The 20,153-nt window shown below is 30.8% G+C and overlaps 1 protein-coding gene across 2 annotated transcripts in view; it reads right to left on the bottom strand.

Annotated features, from left to right (window-relative positions):
* Window positions 1-16,520, bottom strand: part of LOC129917033 (calcium/calmodulin-dependent protein kinase kinase 1) — a 93,788-nt gene extending 77,268 nt beyond the window's left edge. The window contains exons 1-2 of one of the 2 annotated variants that reach the window (XM_055997343.1): window positions 16,495-16,520; window positions 15,592-15,844 (exon numbers count right to left, since the gene is read on the bottom strand). The gene's annotated coding sequence lies outside the window, so the exon portion shown is untranslated. Of the gene's footprint in view, window positions 1-15,591; window positions 16,375-16,494 lie in introns of those variants that run through there. The other variant, XM_055997341.1, reaches the window with a different exon arrangement.
* Between the last annotated feature and the right edge of the window lie 3,633 nt (window positions 16,521-20,153).

Genomic DNA, 20,153 nt, shown 5'->3' with positions numbered 1-20,153 from the left:
GCACTGGACTATAAATGAAAAGCACACCCGATTTGTCGTATATTCCATAATTTAATTAATATTGCTACCCCTTCATTAAATTTATCAATATTGATTAAGAAACTTTCCAGATGTATATGTTTAGAATCAGAAGTATTTTACGTATACCAAATATGAACAAATTTGAAGGCCCATGACTTTTTTCTTCACCCTCTTCAAATGAAATGCCCTATAGTTAAATAAATAATATGAGTTTGAGTTTTTGGTTTAAAAGGTTGAGATTGGTCGAAAGTGTCTGAATTGATTCCTGTAAATAAGGGTGTAGTACCAAAGTTGCTAGCGGTGTCTGGACACCACCTTGAATTAGTCAATCAATCAGATTCAGTTTTGTGAGAATATGAAAATCGACTTAAATAGTTTATTTTAAAAAATACTTATAAATAGTAAATTTCAGTGTTCATCCTATTTTATTTCAGTTGTTATGATGTCATTGGTAAGTTAAAATTGAATACCAAGAACAATATTTTAACAACTGAAAGGAACAGTAATAAAAGAGGTGTGTCTAATTAATTGTACCAGAGTGCAGACTATGTACAGACACTATTCCCTATTGATTTCAACAAGTCACATTATTGTATGCTCCTAAGCTAATATATTTTATTATTTAAAATAATAACATCAGCGTAGTCATAGTTACTTATCACCAAAAAGTCGTGATTTTAAATAGAAGCACAATTATCTCATTATTATAAACATCATACTTATAAACATTTAAGAAAATAACGAAACGAAGTATAAAACAAAATAATAAATAATCGCTCAAGTTATAATATAAGGTACAAACAAACACGTTTTGACTTAAATCACTATTTTGACTATATAATTAGCAATTCAAATTGAATTTTGATAAATTAAAACAAGATCTTTGATTATTGTAATCAAATTGTCAAAAAAAAACAAGATTGGTAACAATTTTCCGGAACATCCCATCAACTTGAAATAGAAATTTTTTTGTTTTCAAAGTAACATTCAACAAGTTAAATCAAGTAAATGAGCTTGAAAAAATAAACTTGAATCGAAAGGTTCAGGGTTTATTGATAATAATGATTGTGTATTAAGTAAACAAATTAAAGGTCTTTCATTTTCTGTCTGAGTAATAATGAATATAATAGAGAGGCTATTATTTATTTGGGCGAAATTGTTTGTTCGTATTTTAGATGTTCCATCTTACTCAATGTTGTAAGGTTATTGAACAGACAAAGTACCTACTTCGTGTTTAGATATTGGAAACTATGCAATAGCTCTCCTAAAATAATATGCTTTTTACTCGCTTTTATCTAAGAAAAGCAATATTAAGCAGAACCTTTTTTAAAACAACATAAGATTAGTTTATTTTGAGGCATCGCATCATCTTTGCTTTGATTTCATATATGATGGTGAGAACTTAAATGGCACTGAAATTTGCAGGTTTTACCAAGTCAAAAAAAAATAATAAATTCAAATCCAGTACGTACCAATTATTGCGCAAGGTTTAACTCTATTAAGATCTGTCATTAGTTTGGTCAAACAGTGTTTCGTTTCAAATTGTTATTTGTTCAAGAGAAATTTTCCCCATAAGATTCAATGGTAGCGTATTTACTTTAACTCCGAATTCACTTTTTGTGACTTGGTTTACTTCAGCTCTTAGCCCTCCATTTTATTGCGTAGGAACTTCCGAATTCTTTTGGGAAGTTGGTATTGCGATGATAGACTCTGGCAAGCACCAAGCCTATAATTCCTATGAACATTTAAGGTACAAGTTTAAGGGAAGGCTCAATGAAAAATGGATTAAAAGCTGTATATGTACTTAATAAGAACTAGGGAAATAAATTGCACTTGAAACTACTCCTTGTTTCAATTTCACTCGTTTTATTTGTTCCGAAGAGTTTATTATGATTTTATCTTAATGATTTAAAGTAAATGAATTAAGCTTTTTAACCAAATTGAAATTGAAATGTCAAAAATAAATCCAAATCTATATTATTCACAATCATAGTTAAAATCGGGATAACTATTTTGGATTTGGATATATTTTTGACATTTGACAATTTTACATCTAGATGTATTTTTTAAACTAGTGAATAATATGGCCGTAATACATCTTAACTGCATCAAGAACAATTTCTATCAGAAAATAACCAAGAGGGTGATTTCATGTTTTTGTTGGTAAGTTTATATTCTAGTGTCAAAAATTGTGTAGTATAAATTTTTCAAGTAACTCATCTTTGTTAAAAATGGTATCGGATACCGGAGTGCTTGAAAATATCTTCTTTCTTAATGGATATCTCAGCAATCAATTATAGTGAGGAAAATTGAAGACAGGGTTTTAAAAATGTGGAAAAACTTAACTTCGAATTTCTTGTACATGAATTTGAAAAACCAAGTGTTTTTTTTTTTAATGGTTAATTAATTAAAAATATCTAAATACCTAAAAAATAGTATTTAGTGCTTTTTTATACTTGAATACTTCTAATTCCTTTTTAATACTAAATTGAATTTTTGAACAATAAAATTGAAGGATCAAATTAGTTTCAACCGACTTCCAAAAAGGAGGACGTTCTCAATTCGTCTGTTGGTGTTTTTTTATTTTTGTTACCATAACTTTCGACTGGGTGAAACGATTTTGATGATTTTTTTTTGTATTTGAAATCTGGCAACAGTAGTGTGGTAGTGTTTTGACTATGGCTTCCAGAAGAAAACCATAAGAAGAATACTGTTAGTTTCGATTCATAGAAGTCGGTTTTTTTTTGTAAAAAGAATTATGAAAACTCAAAATCATTTCTTTGATTCGACTGTATTGTTTTATAGTTAAATACAACCATTTTTAACTATGGGAGGGGGGGTCTATTACCCACCGTTTAGGAGGGAGGGGCAATTTTCTAAAAAAATAACTCAAAATAAAAAAAAATTATTTAAAAACGACGGCAACACCTATAGTTATGAAATAATAATCGATTTCAAAGTCAAATTTTGCGAATAAAAAGTTGAAAATTATACCTTCAAGGTAATATATATAATATATATGATGTGCACCGCTGAGGCCTGCCAGACCAAGATTTTTTTACTTAGAATGCTAAAAACTACCACTTTAAGAATTTTTAGCCTTAAAAGAGCTAGTCAAATGTGCCACTAGCTCTCCTGCTATTATGTTTGTTACCTCAGAAGTTCTGACTGGGTGAACCGATTCTGATGAATCTTTTTTTTTTGAAAGCTGGTGCCTTTCGTGTGGTCCGATTTCAATTTGGCCTAACATAACATACAAATGAATTGATGAAAAAGAGGAAAGAGATTTTAAACTCGTACGTAGCATTTAAAAATAATAAAATGTGATCCTTTACTATTTTCTTTTCTAAAATTCAGTCAAATAAAATAAAAGAATATACTAATAAAGCTATAAACAGAATTTTGTTCATTAATCTATGAGAAATAAAATATGAAAAACATTTCTCTGGTAACATTGTTGGTCAACGACATATTAACCCATTTACTAAGACTCCACAATGTTAAATCACATAAATGAGGTAGCGGATCAGTTGACCGAAACATATTAGTGATTACCCGATTACAGAACTTTCCGTTTAATTGATTTATTTTTTTAACCAGTTGCTTGACATGTATAGTAACAACATATCACAAAAATAATCTTTCGACATGACACGATATTAAACAAAACACCTTTAGCTTGCGATAATTTCCATCAACGAAAAAATACAGTTCAATTACATCCAACACCCGGGACGTAAACAACGGAGACTATTAATGCACATTGCACATGCTCATATTCTGTTTGTTGAGCCAAAAGAGCTTTACCGCCAAAAATTATTATTAATTGAAGGGATCATGCAGATATCGCGATCTGCAATTATCTCAAAAACTTGGAAATATAAAATTATTTGGTTTTCAATGTTATACTCTGTTTCCATCTACCTTAAATCACAGATTTAGCTAAGTAGATTTAGAATAAATCTCGAGATTTATTTTAAAATCTACTTCGCTAAACCTCCGATTTGGGTTCAGCTACCCTAAATCTAAGATTTTCATCTATTTTCAATCCGACATTTAGAATAGAGTAGGTGAAAACGTAGTATTAGGTTAATGTAAAAATTAATACTTAAAAAACAAACAAAGCTAGTCTTCTTGACTAGTATCTACTCCCAAGTTCGGCAACCATCTATGTCCATAGTCCATATACCTAATAGTTAAAATACCATATTATACTAACTTATGCCATAATAAACGGTTAGCTAATATCTTAAATTATCATACTTTTCCCATTATATGGGAAAACACTTGCTATTTAAGCCAGTTATTGGATTCATGTAAAATATGATCACTAGGGTTTATTCAAAATTAAATGCAAATTGTTCCTTTGTAAAGTCGAAATATAAAAAAATAAAACAGGATCAAACTACATTTATATTTTTACCGACTTCCAAGCGACTGAGTGGAGCAAATTTTGATAATTCTTTTTGTATTGGAAAGCTGGAAAGTGTGGTCCCATTTCAATTTCGTCCAGTTCTGGCCATATAATCTATAAGAAAGCCATAAAACCCAGTTTCGATCCATGGAATTCGGTTTTGTTTTTTTTGGTAAAAATGATTATTGTTAAAATATAAATATAATCATTTTTAGCAAAAAAAAACAAAACCGACTTACATGGATCAAAACAAAAAAGAACATTTTTTAACAAAAAAAAGTTGTTTAGAGAATTTTAAGGTGAATAATCTTTTCTCGGAAGGTTTTTTCATAATTTTCATAAAAAGTGCTCAAAACTTTAAAATTGTCATTTTTTTCGTTTTTTTTTTTATTTCTTTGGCTTGTAACTTTTTAAGTATTCAGAATATCGAAAAAGTGTTCTTAACATAAAAGACGCGCAATTTGATTGCCTGCGTTTTTTGTACATACTTTTATGTAGGATAAAAAGAAATCGAGATATTCAACAAAAACTAAAATCCAAGATGGTGGCCGAAAGGTTAATTTGAAAAATCAGGGTAAATATATTCAGCTACTGCTCTATCGAATGAGCAAAAAAAATTTGGGGTTGGTACAAACTGCTGGGTCAAATTCCCGAGTAAAAATAGAAATTGAATTTTTAAAGAAAAAAATCATGAGCGCCGCACCACCGCTGCACCACCGCCGTTTTCAGGAATTTTCGCCGCACTAACTGCCGCACCACGACTGCAGCACGTCCGCACTATTTCATTTTGAATGAAAAATTCGGTGCACGACCGCCGCACCACGACTGCAGCACGTCCGCACTATTTCATTTTGTATGACAAATTCGCCGCACCATGATACATAATTTTGGAATTATGAAAAATAAAAAAAAAAACTACCGACGAGAAGGAGATTCGAACCCGAGCACTTTCAATTAGAAGTCCAACGCCTTAACCACTCGACCACCAAGTCATGTTTGCACGAACTGGCAATTTGTTACTTAAGGCAAAATAACGTTGAAGACGACTTAAACATTTGTATAAGTACGAGAATAGAATTTTTTTCATACAAAATGAAATAGTGCGGACGTGCTGAAGTCGTGGTGCGGCGGCGTTGGTATAGCGAATTTTTTTCATATTTTTCATTTTTTCAAAATGAAACGGTGCGGACGTGCTGCAGCGGTGGTGCGGCGGTTTAGAAATTTTTCATCATAGTGCGGACGTGCTGCAGCGTAGGTGCGGCGGTCAAAAAGTGCTGAGGACGTGGTGCAGCGGTGGTGCGGTGGAATTAAATTTTTACTCGGGTTATAAATGCACTGGGACTATTTTTCTGCTTTAAATATAATGAAATTGAGAACAACATATGGCTCAGTGTTTCGGTGGATCACCTGAATAGTCTTTTTTAAACAGGTACTAAAGTTTAAAAAAAAAAAGTAGAAGTAATAAGAAGTAAGAATGTTTATTTATTCAGGATGTTTTCAAAAGAAAAAGAAGTAGGTATTTAAAATGCGTACTAAATATATCATTAAAATTCCATGCCATAAAAGCAAGTTCTTACGACGCAATGGTTGCATTTTATTCAAATAACCTTTAAACCTTTTTAAATGAAATATTTAAGAGCGATATCGTGCAACCTATTATTATTTTGTATTATGTTTACTTCTCTCTTTTCTCTCTATATAAGTATAAGTTGACTTTACCAGCTGAGTAAACTATTCAGATAATCAAGAGTTAAACGTGAAATGTCTTATATATGTATATGAGACAACAACAAACAAAAACCTGACTATTCGAGTTGGCTTTAATGGCTCAATGATTAAATAAAAAATCCATAACTTTTTTATTGTATAAACAGAATATAGAAGAAATATTGACACACTGACACATTGTGCACAGCAGCCGGATTCCTTAACACAAAAATATTAGAGGTATATTCGAAGTGAACACTGAAACAGAGTGAACATTGAACAAGCTAAAGCAACCATTATATTAGATATGTTCGATTAGTTTATTACTCGTGTTGACGTGGGTCTATACAACACTTCTTTCTGACCTAAGACAAAATATAAATTGCTTGGTAAACATTGACATTATGTAGTTCTATAAAATGATTGATGACAGATGATTAGCTAACAAACTAAATGGAGAGCAACAAAACGACTATGCTGGTTATAAGAATGGCGTTATGGCAAGTGCTACCCGTTGTCGTTGATGTTATTTATGTTTCTTTTATGGATAAGCTATGGTGAAGGGATATCTTTCTATCTATATCTATAAATAAAGTTTGGAAAACAATGGTTATTGCCAAAAGATGATAAAGTTTGAGTGCTCTCAAAGTTTTGATGAATATCATCACGAAATCGAATTTGTTTTATTGGCTTATACAGAAATGATGGTAAATGGTTATGCCTTGTCGGCAGAAAGTTATCGACACAAGATTTTCAATGTTGAAAGATTATTGAATTTGATGCAGGATAAATTTATTAACTGATGATGTATTCGTGGGGGATTAGTTTTTAAAATTAGAATCTTAATAACATAGAGGTAACAAACGAGAGAGGTGGGGGATAAGTTTTTCCATTAAGGAACCTTTCCTTCAACTTTGGCGTTCATAGAGTCAGGATGAACTACTTAGAGAACAACTTATATTCAAAACTTAGGCGAATAAGGAGCGACTTGGCCTGCCTTCTGTTCTTGGTGTTTTTGAAGGATCGGGCTTATCAGGAAAGATTAAAGATACGAAGCAATTCGCTAATGACAAGGCCTGCAGACGAAATAAGGACAACGAATTTCAAATCTCTGCTTCGAATGTAATGTCCCTAAATAGAACACGTGCTGCCGAACACTTAGCTGAGGCCCTAAATTGAAGGGGGCACTGCCATTCATGAAGTGCGATGGCAAGTACGTGCTAAAGAAAGCTCAGAAACTAAGGGTACCATTAAGAATGCTTTTTTGATATGGATTCATCGTTTGAGGCAGACTCACCCTGAATGTCCTGAGTTTCTACTCGGTGAATGAGGTTTAACCTGGATAACCTCTTAAAAAGTCGCCGGCAGAAGCAAAAATAGAGAACCAGTAGCAATATTGCCAATAAGATGCAATAAGAGATGTCTCTGAAGTCCTGCGTTTCATTTACGATAATGGCTTCATGAAGAATACTGACATGCACAGTGTGCATTGCACACGCAACTAAACAAAAAGCATACAAATTGGGCCCTGCAAAGAAGGGCCAAAACTGACAATGAGCTCTAAAAGCGAAAAAGAACGGAGCAGCATCTCCTTCTCACAAAAAGAAGTTAGAAGGATGCTATTGCAGGAATGGTGTAATTTTACTAAAAGGTAAAGGGACATCCCACGGTTACAAATCCTGAAATATAGCCTGTTGAATATTTGGAATAATTACTTCTGAAAGCTGTATAATGTAGATGGAAAACCCAAGTATGCTCCATGACAGATTGTATCATTCAGTTTAGACGATGAAGGCCAACAATTCCGTACCCCGACCATAGATGAAGTATGAAAAAAGTCAATATTAAACTTAAATCCAACAAAAGTTACTGGAACTGACGGCCTTGATGTTGAACTTTTTTAACCAGAACGAGATGGCCTGGTTGGGACTGTCAACTCATCTCCCAAATTTGGTTGGAAGAAAGCATGCCATGATCGATCGGTTTAACCGTTAATGAAAGCAAAACCAAGAATGTACGAGTATTGCTGTCATAAACCGACACCCAACACCGATAAATCGGTCAAAATATTGCTCTAAACAGCCATATCTTCGAGGTAGTGAAGCACTTTGCCAACCTAGGTTCCGGTATGGAGGGTACAACAACTAACTGTACCGATTTTCAGTGACTCTAACATTGCCAGCGACTGAGTAAGCTATACAACGCATACTACTTTTGGAATTATAACAATTCTTGTTTCTGGTTGTGTTGAAATAACATATGAATTATAATTATAGGTACATATTAATTCTTTATTGAAATTCTGTTGTTAGAAGTTAGAACAATGATAAACTCCATGAAACCCTCATTCATTTAAATAAATGAGATTTCCAATATTCAGAAATAAACATAAAGTTATCAGTAAACAAACAGAACTCAACTTTGAATACAGTAAATTTTATTTGTTGATTGAAAAACAAAAACAGTTGTGTCCGCTATAGACCCAAGGACGTATAATGTACCTACGACCTACGACAATCAATCATGGCATTGTGCAACACAACGAAAACAAATTTTCAAAACCATTTATAGAGATATGTCAAGCCAAAGTACATCGCCGAATGCTGATTGTTTATTGAATAAAAAAAAATCAATCTGAACCGTGACCTACAAGCTGACATGGTGATAGAAACAGTTCAAAAAGTGTCTGAGCTAAAATAAATGACCTTGACCTACAAGTTGGATATGGTGACGGTAGAGACAATTCAAAAGTACTATATAATCACACATTTAGAGCCTACATACCTAAATACATTTTACTCTTATAAGATAAAAGATGATTTAGGTTTATTCTGCACAGTACCTTTTCAGAGAATAAGAAAAATCATAACACTCATGAGATTTTAATAACATAAAAATATAAGTGTTATGGGAAAACTTAATATTAAATATTTATATTTTCTTAAGAATAGGTTTTTTCTTGAAATGGCTGTGCAACAAAAGGACTTTCAATAAGGATTCTTTGTTTAAAATTCTTTCTATTAAAATTAAATTTTGTTGGGCTAAATTTTTATTGATTATAAAAACAATAACGAACGGAGATAATTTTATCTTTCATGAAATGATAGTGTTGAGCAAATGTGAGCAGAAGATGCGGCCAAGGACGACCTACCCTTATTGCTATAACAGGGACATATTTTTTTCATGTAGTGTCTAAGGAAATAGCAATATCTTGTCAACCGTATCTACACGTAGAAAAATAAGGATTTTAAAATACGAGCAAGATTATGCTCATTTTAAATCTTTTGTACTTAAAACAATAAAATTTAAATTTCATTTTCATAGTTCGAATAAAAATAAAACGATTTCTTAACATACTACACTCCTGCTCAAATTTAACGCACATCATATTTATTTGAAAGAAAAGTCCTATTATTACTTAATGTCACAGTATCATGGTTATTTCCTCAAATGAGACAGGAGTGATCTTAAACTCAAGGTATGGAATAAAATGTTTGTGGGGAAGACTTGAAGAGATTTGCTGAAGTTTGTCTGTCAACCCGCGATCCGTTTAGAGGTGAGTCATAAATTTTAATGGAGTAAAATCTTCTTTACAACACGTTCGGGGTTAGTGAGCTCTCCTAGACCTACGTTAAGTACCCAAAGATACTTGACCGATATCCTCGAACAGCATGGGGTTCCAGTTCCAGTCACTCCTTGATTTGGTTTAGTCTGTTGTACGATAATGCATGCTAGAGTGGTTTGAGAATATCTTCAAGAGTTTTATACGCCAGCTTTGGATTGACCACACAGAAATCCGGATTTAAACTCAATAGAACTTGTCTTAGAAATGAAGAGATGCATTTGCAAACGAAATCCACCTCCAAGCAGTCTTGATCAATTGAAAACTACACTTAAAGGAAGAGTTACAACAAAACCTTCAAAAGCGAATTTGTGGAATGAACAGACGACTCCAGCTTGTCACATGCACTAGAGGAGACAATACCAGGTATTGAATAAAATTCCTTCCTTCCTTGAGTTCTTAAATTTGGTTTAGGGTAATTCCATGAAAAAGTGGACACGAATTTTGAACAAATTATGCAGTCTTTTTTACTTTTTTTATTAGCAAATTACTATTTACAAACGTCAACTCTTTTTGCAAGTTGCAAGAAAAGATTCTTTGTTGCATTCCCTTATGGATAGACATCAAATTCAGGGAGTTTAAATAATCTTAAAGCATTTTTATAGCATAAGCTTGCCAACAACAGAAGAATTTCAGATAAAAATGACGGAAAAACAAGGAAACTAAAAACATGATGAGTCTAACAGTGACGATGACAACACCCCCTCGTTATTGGTAAAATAAATTAACATTTAAGCAAGCTTCGTTACACAATATTCGATTTAAAAAAAACTTGAGTGAAAATGCATCTTTTCTTTACATTTACAACCACAAATCACAGGTAACATGAGTTACCAAAATAATGTAACGTGAGTTACCTAAATATTTTAAAATTTTTCCTCGAAATATTGAAAAAATGTTTCGTTTTGTCACTTATATTAAAAGCTTGTAATTTTTTATGTATGGAATCTTCATTAAAAACAAATAAAGATTCTTAATTTCACATAAAAACTTCATACTGTCGGTGTCTTAAAATTCGTGTCCGATTTTTGTAACGTGAGTTACCATCAAACTTTTATTTTTCCCAAGCAAATGTTGAAAATAAAGTAAATTTTGTTAGTTAATTATGAAAGTAATAGTTATGCTCCATTCATGGATAGTAATTTCGTATCAATTTACATTAAAATTGAAAAAAAAAAAATTATTTATGTGTTGGAAATTTTTGTGAATGTAACGTGAGTTACCATGGAATTGCCCTTTATCTTTTTTTTTTGTTAATAATATTGTTGCTGTTTAGCATTTTTGAAACTTGGTAAACAAAAAAATAGACCAAAGAATTTTAAAGCCATCTAAAATAAGATACAGACATATAACTTCAGAAGAAAAAAGAGTGCCTTAATTTTGAGCAGGAGTGTATAAAGATTTTTTTGAAATAAAATAAAATTTTGAAAAAAATTAGTTTGAAATTTTTTTTTCCAATTTTTTTTTTTTTATTTTGATTTTTAAAATTAATTTTGAAAAAACTGACATAAAATGGCTTTGTTCAGAATTTGTGTAAAAGACTAGGGTGTTGGCTTCACAAAAATGTATAGCACGTTATTGTAGGTGCAACCGTTGATTTTAAATTATTTTTTTTCCAAATTAAGTCAATTTTTTTTAAATTGCCCTCCCCGCTAAACGAAGGGGATTAGACCCCCCTCCCATACGATTTTTTTTTCTCAACCCAACCTACACGCTCTATGTTTTTGGCACATTGCTCCTGAAAAAAAAATTAAAAAAATTTTTTTTTCAGTATCTCGCCTAAAAATCGTCAAATTGTATGTATTAAATAGGAAAGTTGTGGTGTAATTGTTTTTGGCAATAATAAGGTGGGGTGGTGTTATATGTTTTTTTGGGATGATGAACACGAATTTGAAGTTTTGCATTAAAATTTTAAACATAAGAAATAACCAAAAACGTTCTAAAAAAAAGGATGTACTCGGAATGCTCTGAGTGACTCTTAAAAAGCTAGGTACTTTTTATTTCTTCTTAGAAAAAAATGCGGAATAATTAGTACATATTATTGAATTCGTAACAATCCAAGCAGCCCCACATCTAATTGTAAAAGATAAGAAGATCTAAGACAACGGTCACAATATTTGTACAATAACTGGGCCTTTTGTCAAATACAATACAAGAAATATTCCTCAAGGACTTAAGTAAGCATTATATTATTAATAAAAAATTATTCCTAATTGATCACAAACTTTCGATTAAAAATAAACACATACATACATAAAACATTTTAAAAATGCAAATAATTTAAGTTCATATCTACACAATTATTTAATTATAATTTTTTATCAAATGCATTTCGAGCTCATTATTGTTTGCTCATCTTCAACGATCGCTAGGTAGACACAACTTTTAATGCATTTTTTTATATATTATTAAATAATAAATACTTAAATTATTTGCTTTTTTGAAATGATTTTTGGTTTTTTTGGTATTTGCTTTTTTAAATGCTTTTGTGTTGTGTTTATTTTATATCGAGCAATAGCGGTCAATAACACTGACCGACAAAATTGAATTTTTTTTTGCCACAAGAACCAAGATATACTTTTCTAGAGGTTTTCGACGTCCTGTACTCGAATCTGAAGTCGGAAAAATTTGATTGGCCTCGATTTTTGAAATATTACCGTTATAAAATATTAATAAACGTCATTTTGGCCGTTTTCTTTTTTACTTTTAATTCATTATTAAAAAAAAATTGTAACGGTGATTAGGTATAAGAACAAATATTCTTTTTTCAAAAACTGTTTAGATTTTCCCGATTTCTCTATTATTGCTCGAGATATCTTCAGTTTTAGTTAAAAAGCCAAAGAGAAACTAAACTTAATCAAAAGTTTAAGTCACCGAATTTTTGCTAGCTCCGTGAAGCCAGAACTGCGACCTCAACATTTTTGAACCAAATTTGTCTAATTCGTTTGTCCAACGTTTGTCCATGTTTGTCCACCCAAAATTTTCGATTTTCCGCCCTTCAAAAAAATTTTAGAGCAAATTCTTTTTTATAGGAAGTCTGAAAAATGAAAAATTGTCTAAAACGCTCAAATTTTGAGATAGAAGAATAAAACTAACTGCAATCGTTTGTCCACCTCGAGTTCTATATACATACAAAATATTATCGTTTTTCCACCTCCCGTTTAGGAGCAATTCTAAAAACAAATTTTGCACTGAAAAATTGAAATTCCCCTAAAATCCCCAAAAAATGATTTTTTTTGGTATGCGTATAGAACTTAAGGTGGACAAACGACAGAAATTTGAAATTAAAAAAAAAAATCAATTTTTGGAGATTTTATGGGACTTTGAAGTTTTCAGTACAAATTTTGTTTTTTGAATATCTCCTAAACGAAGGGTGGACAAACGATGATTTTTTCTTTGTATCCATTTCTCGAGGTGGACAAACGATTGCTGTTTGAACTTTTGAAAAATAATAATTTTTGAGGACTTTTTAATTTTCAGTAGAGGTACACTGTGGTGTATGCGTACTTTTTTGAGAGTTGCTATAAAAGAATTCTCCTAAACAGAGGGTGGACAAACGATGATTTTTGGTATACGTAAAGAAATCGAGGTGGACAAACGACAGCAGTTTGAATTTTTGATAAAAAATTGATTTTTGGGGATTTTAGGGGAATTTCAATTTTTCAGTGCAAAATTTGTTTTTGGAATTGCTCCTATACGGGGGGTGGAAAAACGATAATATTTTGTATGTATATAGAACTCGAGGTGGACAAACGATTGCAGTTTCTTCTATCTCAAAATTTGAGCGTTTTAGACAATTTTTCATTTTTCAGACTTCCTATAAAAAAAAAAAAGAATTTGCTCTAAAATTTTTTTGAAGGGTGGACAAACGAAAATTTTGAGTGGACAAACATGGAAAAACGGTGGACAAACGAATTAGACAAATTTGGTTCAAAAATTTTGAGGTCGCAGTTCTGGCTTCACGTAGCTATTTTTGCCACAAGAACCAAAATATACCTTCTTTTCTAAAGGTTTTTGGGTTGCTGAACTCGAATCCACAATCAGAAAATTCTACTAGCCTCAGCAACCCAAAAACCTCTAGAAAAGTATATTATGTTTCTTGTGGCAAAAAAATATTTAATATGGTTGGCCTGTGCTATTTCTGAGTCAAAGACCGCTACTTAAATTTTAAATATCTCGGGCAGTAAAAGATATATCGGAAAGATTTAAACATTTTTTGGAAGAATAAAACCCGTTACAAATTTATAAATAATGAACTTTCCCACATAAAAGCATTAGCTCGAAAACAGCCAAAATGACGTTTTTGCCATTTACTAACGGTAATATTTCAAAAATGGAGGCCAATAAAAATTTTCTGACTGCAGATTCGAGTTCAGCACATCAATTTTGGTTCTTGTGGCAAAAACCTTGTTGACCAGTGTAATGCACAAATTTTCTGTTGTTATATTAACGTTTTACAACAAAAGTCATTGTTATAGTACAAACATTTTAACCATTGGTTAGCAATTTAAAATTGGTTAGCAAAATAAAATTTTTTTATATATACCTGCATAACCTAAAAAAAGTTATTTCAAAAGAAATTTGATATAGGAATAAGATGGAAATAAAGGTCGATTAATATTTATTAACAATATTCCTAAAAAGTTTAGGCCCGTTTAAAAAAAAAAAAAACGATTTTTTAAAAAATAGTTTTGATTTCGTTTTTCCTAAAATAATTTTTTTTTAATTTTTTCGTTTACAAACAAAATGTTTGCTGAAATCGGTTACGTTTTCGAGAAAGTCATAGGTATTATAAAATACATTGAGGGGGGAAAATTCTCGAAATTCGTTTTTTTTTTTGTTATTAAACAAATGTAATCAAAGGATCAAATTTGAAATGCAATCTTTGTAAAGATTAAAATGAATTACATTTAGTAATTGATTTCCCCCCCCCCCCCCCCCCAACTTTTCTCTCCATTTTTCCCACTATGAATAGGATTTCAACTTCTGTTGGTCAAGGAGAAAATATTTTTACAACACAAACATTCAGCTTAAAACTTTAAATATTTCATCTCGCAGGTATAATCATACGACTTCTAAGAGGTTCTACCAAAAAAGATACAAATCAAGAAAAATTTCAGAAGTCAGTTTTTAGCATGCTTCAACTTTGCTGACCTGATCTTTGTTTTTTTTTTTTTTAAATTGAACCTAACCTAAGAAAACATTGTCTTATGTATGACCGTTATTTTTGTTTCTTAAAAAAAATTACAAAGTCTCAAAAACGATGAAAACGAATAAATTACAGCTTTAGATGTTACTCCTTAATCCTTATACTGAAAAGTAGATTGGCTGAGAAACAAAAGTAAGTTTTTGAAACCAAACTTAAGCTTGCCTTTCTACATTTTAAAAACCATAATTTAGTTTATAAATCATTGAATTCATACGTTTTAAGTAACAAAACAAAAAACATAAATGTTAAGCGAAACTCTGACACTAAAGGAGCATCTTCAATTTTGTATTTTGTTATTTTTTTCATAAAAAAACACAAAAAAAATGCTTTAAGAAGCCCTTTGAATTTTTTCCTAAACAATGCTGAAAACTTCCCCAAAAAAAAACCTATAGATAGCGATGCATTGCAGGAAACTCATTAGGAATTCAAATGACGACGCAGCACATACAATTCAGACTAACCATACGTTGAAACCAAAAAATGATGACAATGCATCTCTATGCATAAGTTTAATCTTAAAGAAATTCCTCCATAAGAGGTATTAACAAAAAAAAAAATATTGTCTTTTTTGTTTAAGTAAATACTTGAGTATAAAAAAAAAAACTGAATAAAACTCACCTTAATTTTATAGTATATAACAGCAGCTTTTAAGATAAGTACTTTTGGTGCCCTTTTAAGTTGCAAATCATGCTTTTCTTTCTGGCTGCGAGATTAGATTTTTTTTTTTATTTTGCAAAAAAAAAATAAAACAAACAGCTTTAATACATTGGAATTTTTTTTTCCAACTCGTTGGTTTTATTTTTAATTTTTTGTTCTGTGTGTTTTTTGTTTTTATTTAAAAATCATTTAAAAACACGCTTGAAGATACTCTCTGAAACACAAAAGACAAATATTTACATTCGACCCTTCACTTCCGCTCTGAACGCGCGCACTCTTCACTACCAATATAATATTTATACACAAATCTGATTGAATCCTTAAATCTCTAAGGCTAACACACACACACAAACATAATAGAATAAAATACACAAACAATGGGATAGGGATATTCCTGTATTTGTTTTCTTCCTTAAGGACACTAATATGTTATTAAACTTAGGAGCATGCAAGAAGACAATATTCAGAGGTTAAAAGGAATAAAATGCCTGATGGTGTTTTTTTTTTTTCCGAATTTAATCAATATCACTGCAAACTTATCGGAAGCAATTTCAAACCCCCATATATAACATAAACATACAAAGGAACAAAACAAAGGTAGTAGGTATATCAAATGAACAGAAGGTCGAAGGATTAAATTTTATTTATTGCAAAAGCTCAAAATTCATTGAATTAGAAGAAAACGTATGTAAAAAACGAAATACAAATCAAATACAAATTTTATTGAAAGACGCAAATTTATGTGTAGGTTTTGTCAATTGATTCTCGAGATTATAAGAGAAAGTTAACAGAAATCCGGGATTTGTCAATCAGAAAAACATAGAGAAGAAAAAAAAAAAAAATAACAAATAACAAAAACTTCACTTATCACAACAATATTATTCTCTATCTTTGAACAAGAGTCCATCGAGAGAATGCGGAGCAAAACCCACCGTGCACCGTACAACTGTGGTCGCTGAAGCTGCTGCTGATAATAATATACTACACAAAAATAAAAAAAAATTGAATGAAATCGATCAGGGCTGTCATCGTTAGTACTAAAATAAAATTGAAGCATCCTCACATAATGTTTTCGAATTCATTATTAAATGATTCTTTTTTTTAAGAAAGTGCCTACTTAACGTTTGACTGCAACCCAAATTTATGTTCAATGAAAATCTTAAGAGTTGATTTGGAAATAGAATAACAAAATTGTCACGTACACACAAAACTCGCGTCACGAAAATACACATCTACCATATTATTGTTAACATTTTAAGGCTGTCTCGTTTATAGTATTTTCTATAGATTGTGTTTATGAAAGACATCATTCATCTTTGCGGAGCACAAAAAAAAAACTAACTAACTAGAAGATTAAAAACAAAACAAAGGAACGTTACGTACAGACAGGCAAAGTCCACCAAGAAATTTTATGGACGAAGAGTTAATGTTTCATCAAATCTATACAAAAATTGGTGCAAGGATCTTTAAAGAATTATTATAAGGCAACGCTTTCTGAATAGAATCTTTAAAAATATATTCTAACAAAATTGTAAAACTATGAAAATGTTAATTGTCACGTACAGAAATAACTGCTGCTTGCAAATATTAAGCCTTATTCTGAATGAAAACACCCGGGGAATTGCGTTTGGGAAAAGTGCTCCCAATCAAAAAGCTTATGGAAATTTTGCGCCTTTTTCTCATTATTACCTATTAATGGCAAGGGAACAAAATTAAAACAATGATATTCTTGGAATTTTACGATTGGGAACCATTCTCCCGAACACATTTTTCCGGGAGTTTTCATTCATCAGAATTGGGATGAATTAGATGCTGCTTTTGCTACAGATTAGCTGACATTGGATTAGCTGGAAAAACAGACAAACACATCCGTTTAAGTTCTTTTAAAATTAATTTAAAATGTTAATTTAAAATGTGGTTAAATCATTTTGCTTAAGTGTAGCTTTGCAGCTGAATAGTTTACCAGCAGTTATAATTTTTTTTTAAGCACGTAAATAGTATAAATCGGCTTACAACAAATCTAAATGTAGAAGTGAAATCGATCTTTACTTTTCGGTATTTCTTATTTTTGCATGCAACTTTGTAATGTTGTTGTTGTTTTTTGTTTTTTTTTTTAATGAGTAACATACGACACATCTATCAAAACATATATCAAAGGTTCATAAGTACGAAGTTGAACAAGTAGATCAGCTGAATGCTTGACTAAAGATTCTGTCCATATTAAAGCTTTTCAATGGTATTCATTTTTTTCTCTTACTATCCTCATAACTTACAAAATGAAAGAAACGATATAAAAATAAGTAAAAGAATGAAATTCTTTAAAATTACTATTGTAACTAGTGCTCTGCTTTCGACAACTCTGCAACAATTTTAGATAATTCGCGCGCAAACTCTCCAATAAAATTCTCCAGCACATATATTAAAGACGGAACCGGACGGGTTTTGTATCAAAATAGAAAAAAACAAAAAAAAAAATGGAAACGATGGAATTACATTATATAGTCTGGTACTGACTATTGGACGTTGGATACCATACCACTGATTCACGTTAACACTCTCTGGAGGTGTGACGTCGTATACAAAGCAATTTACCAGAGAAAACTCTCATCAACGTTTCATTCTGCGATGTTCCAAAACATTTCTTTATAGTCTACCTTTTACTCTCACTCACCGGCTGGGCAGCAGCAGCTAGCAAGCACCAGCCAGCCAGCAGAGCAGCTCAGCTGTGGAGAGGATTGTGAATTTAAAGATAATCATGATGGAGCGACAAATTTGGGTGGAATATACACAACAACAACAAAAAAAATACCGACAAAAATTCAAAACAAACTTTTGAGTTTAGACTCAGTGATGTTATAAAGCCGAATTAAATGATGAATAGTCAAAACTAGATAAAAAATTACTTTATTTTTATCCATTTTTTGTTTGTATTCTGATACGTAGATCTGAATAATATTATATTGTAACGAAATCGGAAGGGATTCTGAAATGAGATGATTTAAATGTGCATATTTAAACGTTTTATTTTTGCAGTACCTGCAGTTAACTATGATGACAAATATTTAAGAAATAAGTTGGTTACTGTACCTATACTTCTCATTCAGACACTACAAAACTAACTATTGAACTTTCACAACTAACGTATAAAAAAATAGGTTGCGTATACACCCTAGTGCACGTAGCTTTATAGAAATTAACATACCGGTTTATAATAATAGAAATTTATAGTAAGGTATCAAGTCCATTTTTTACTGAAATGAACGGTTTAAAGTTAAGGCTGTAAAATTGTTAATATGTTTTTAATCAAAAACGGCAATATGCTCACACGAATAGTACTTTCCTAATAGAAAAAAAAAATCTTACAAATTATTTCAAAAACACGAAATGATTTCAAATCTTATCAATTCTCTGACATTTTGTAGTATAGAGTCTAAAGAATAACTTTATATTGATATGGATTTATAAAAACATGTAGAAATATGTATTTTATTTGTTAATATTTTTGTCAAGAGCGTTAAAGTGGAGTTAGCTGTTTTTCCCTCTAAGCCGAAGATATTGCAATATTGTTTTTTGTTTTATTTGAATTCAAAATCCTCATAATCCTTCGAAAAATAACTTTATTTACACTAAATACAATATTAAAAGTTTTTAAACCATCAAAACACTCCAGAAGAAAAAAAAACTATAAATTCAATAAAAAATAATTTAAAGTACGTATACGCCATTATGTCCCAGATTTTCAAAATTTTAATTCGATTCCGACAGGGGCTCAAAAGTTTCTGAATTAATAAACAGAAATTTCCCATTTTTAAATCTGTGATTGTACATAATATGTACCCCCACATTTATAAACGTTGTATAACTTTATACAACTGTAGTGGAGTAACTAAACCTAAAAAAAAATGGCAATATTAGGGAACAGCTCTGATTTTGATGATCTTTTTTTTTTCAAACGTCGGCAATTAAAAATACTTTAAAGTCTACAAATTAAAAATTGCCGCTGTGGCGGTTTTGATTTTTTAAATTTAATTGAATTTTGCCTAAATTTCATAAATTTACTAATGCCAAAAGATTTCTAGGCAATTAAAGGAAAACAACTATAAGGGAATGCAGGACAATCTTCCATCGTTTAGGCAATAAATGCAATTTTCTCACAAATTGACTTTAAACACGAAAAAAAAATTTGAACACAACGGCAACACCTACAATATTTAAATATACATTATTTAAAAGCTAGAAGCTTATTCGTGTTTGTAAAATTAAGTAAATTGAGGAAATGGTTTTTGAAAAAATGGTAATTAAACTATGATTTTTGAAAAAAAAATTATTGCAAAAATTTTAACATGTTGTTTTTAAAACTTTTTCGTAATATAAAATGCATTTATTTTTAAATTTGGTTTGGCCACATTTATTATGATTTCAAATTATAAAAGGAAATGTCAATAAATGTATGTATTACAGTTTATGAAAAAAATTAAAAAGTATTTCATTTTCGAAGAACTTTTTTTAAAAGAAGTTTAAAA

Source organism: Episyrphus balteatus, chromosome 3, assembly GCF_945859705.1.
Source record: "Episyrphus balteatus chromosome 3, idEpiBalt1.1, whole genome shotgun sequence".
Lineage (NCBI taxonomy): Eukaryota > Metazoa > Arthropoda > Insecta > Diptera > Syrphidae > Episyrphus > Episyrphus balteatus.
Note: the sequence above shows the minus strand (reverse complement) of the source record. Positions and strands in the feature narration are given on the sequence as shown.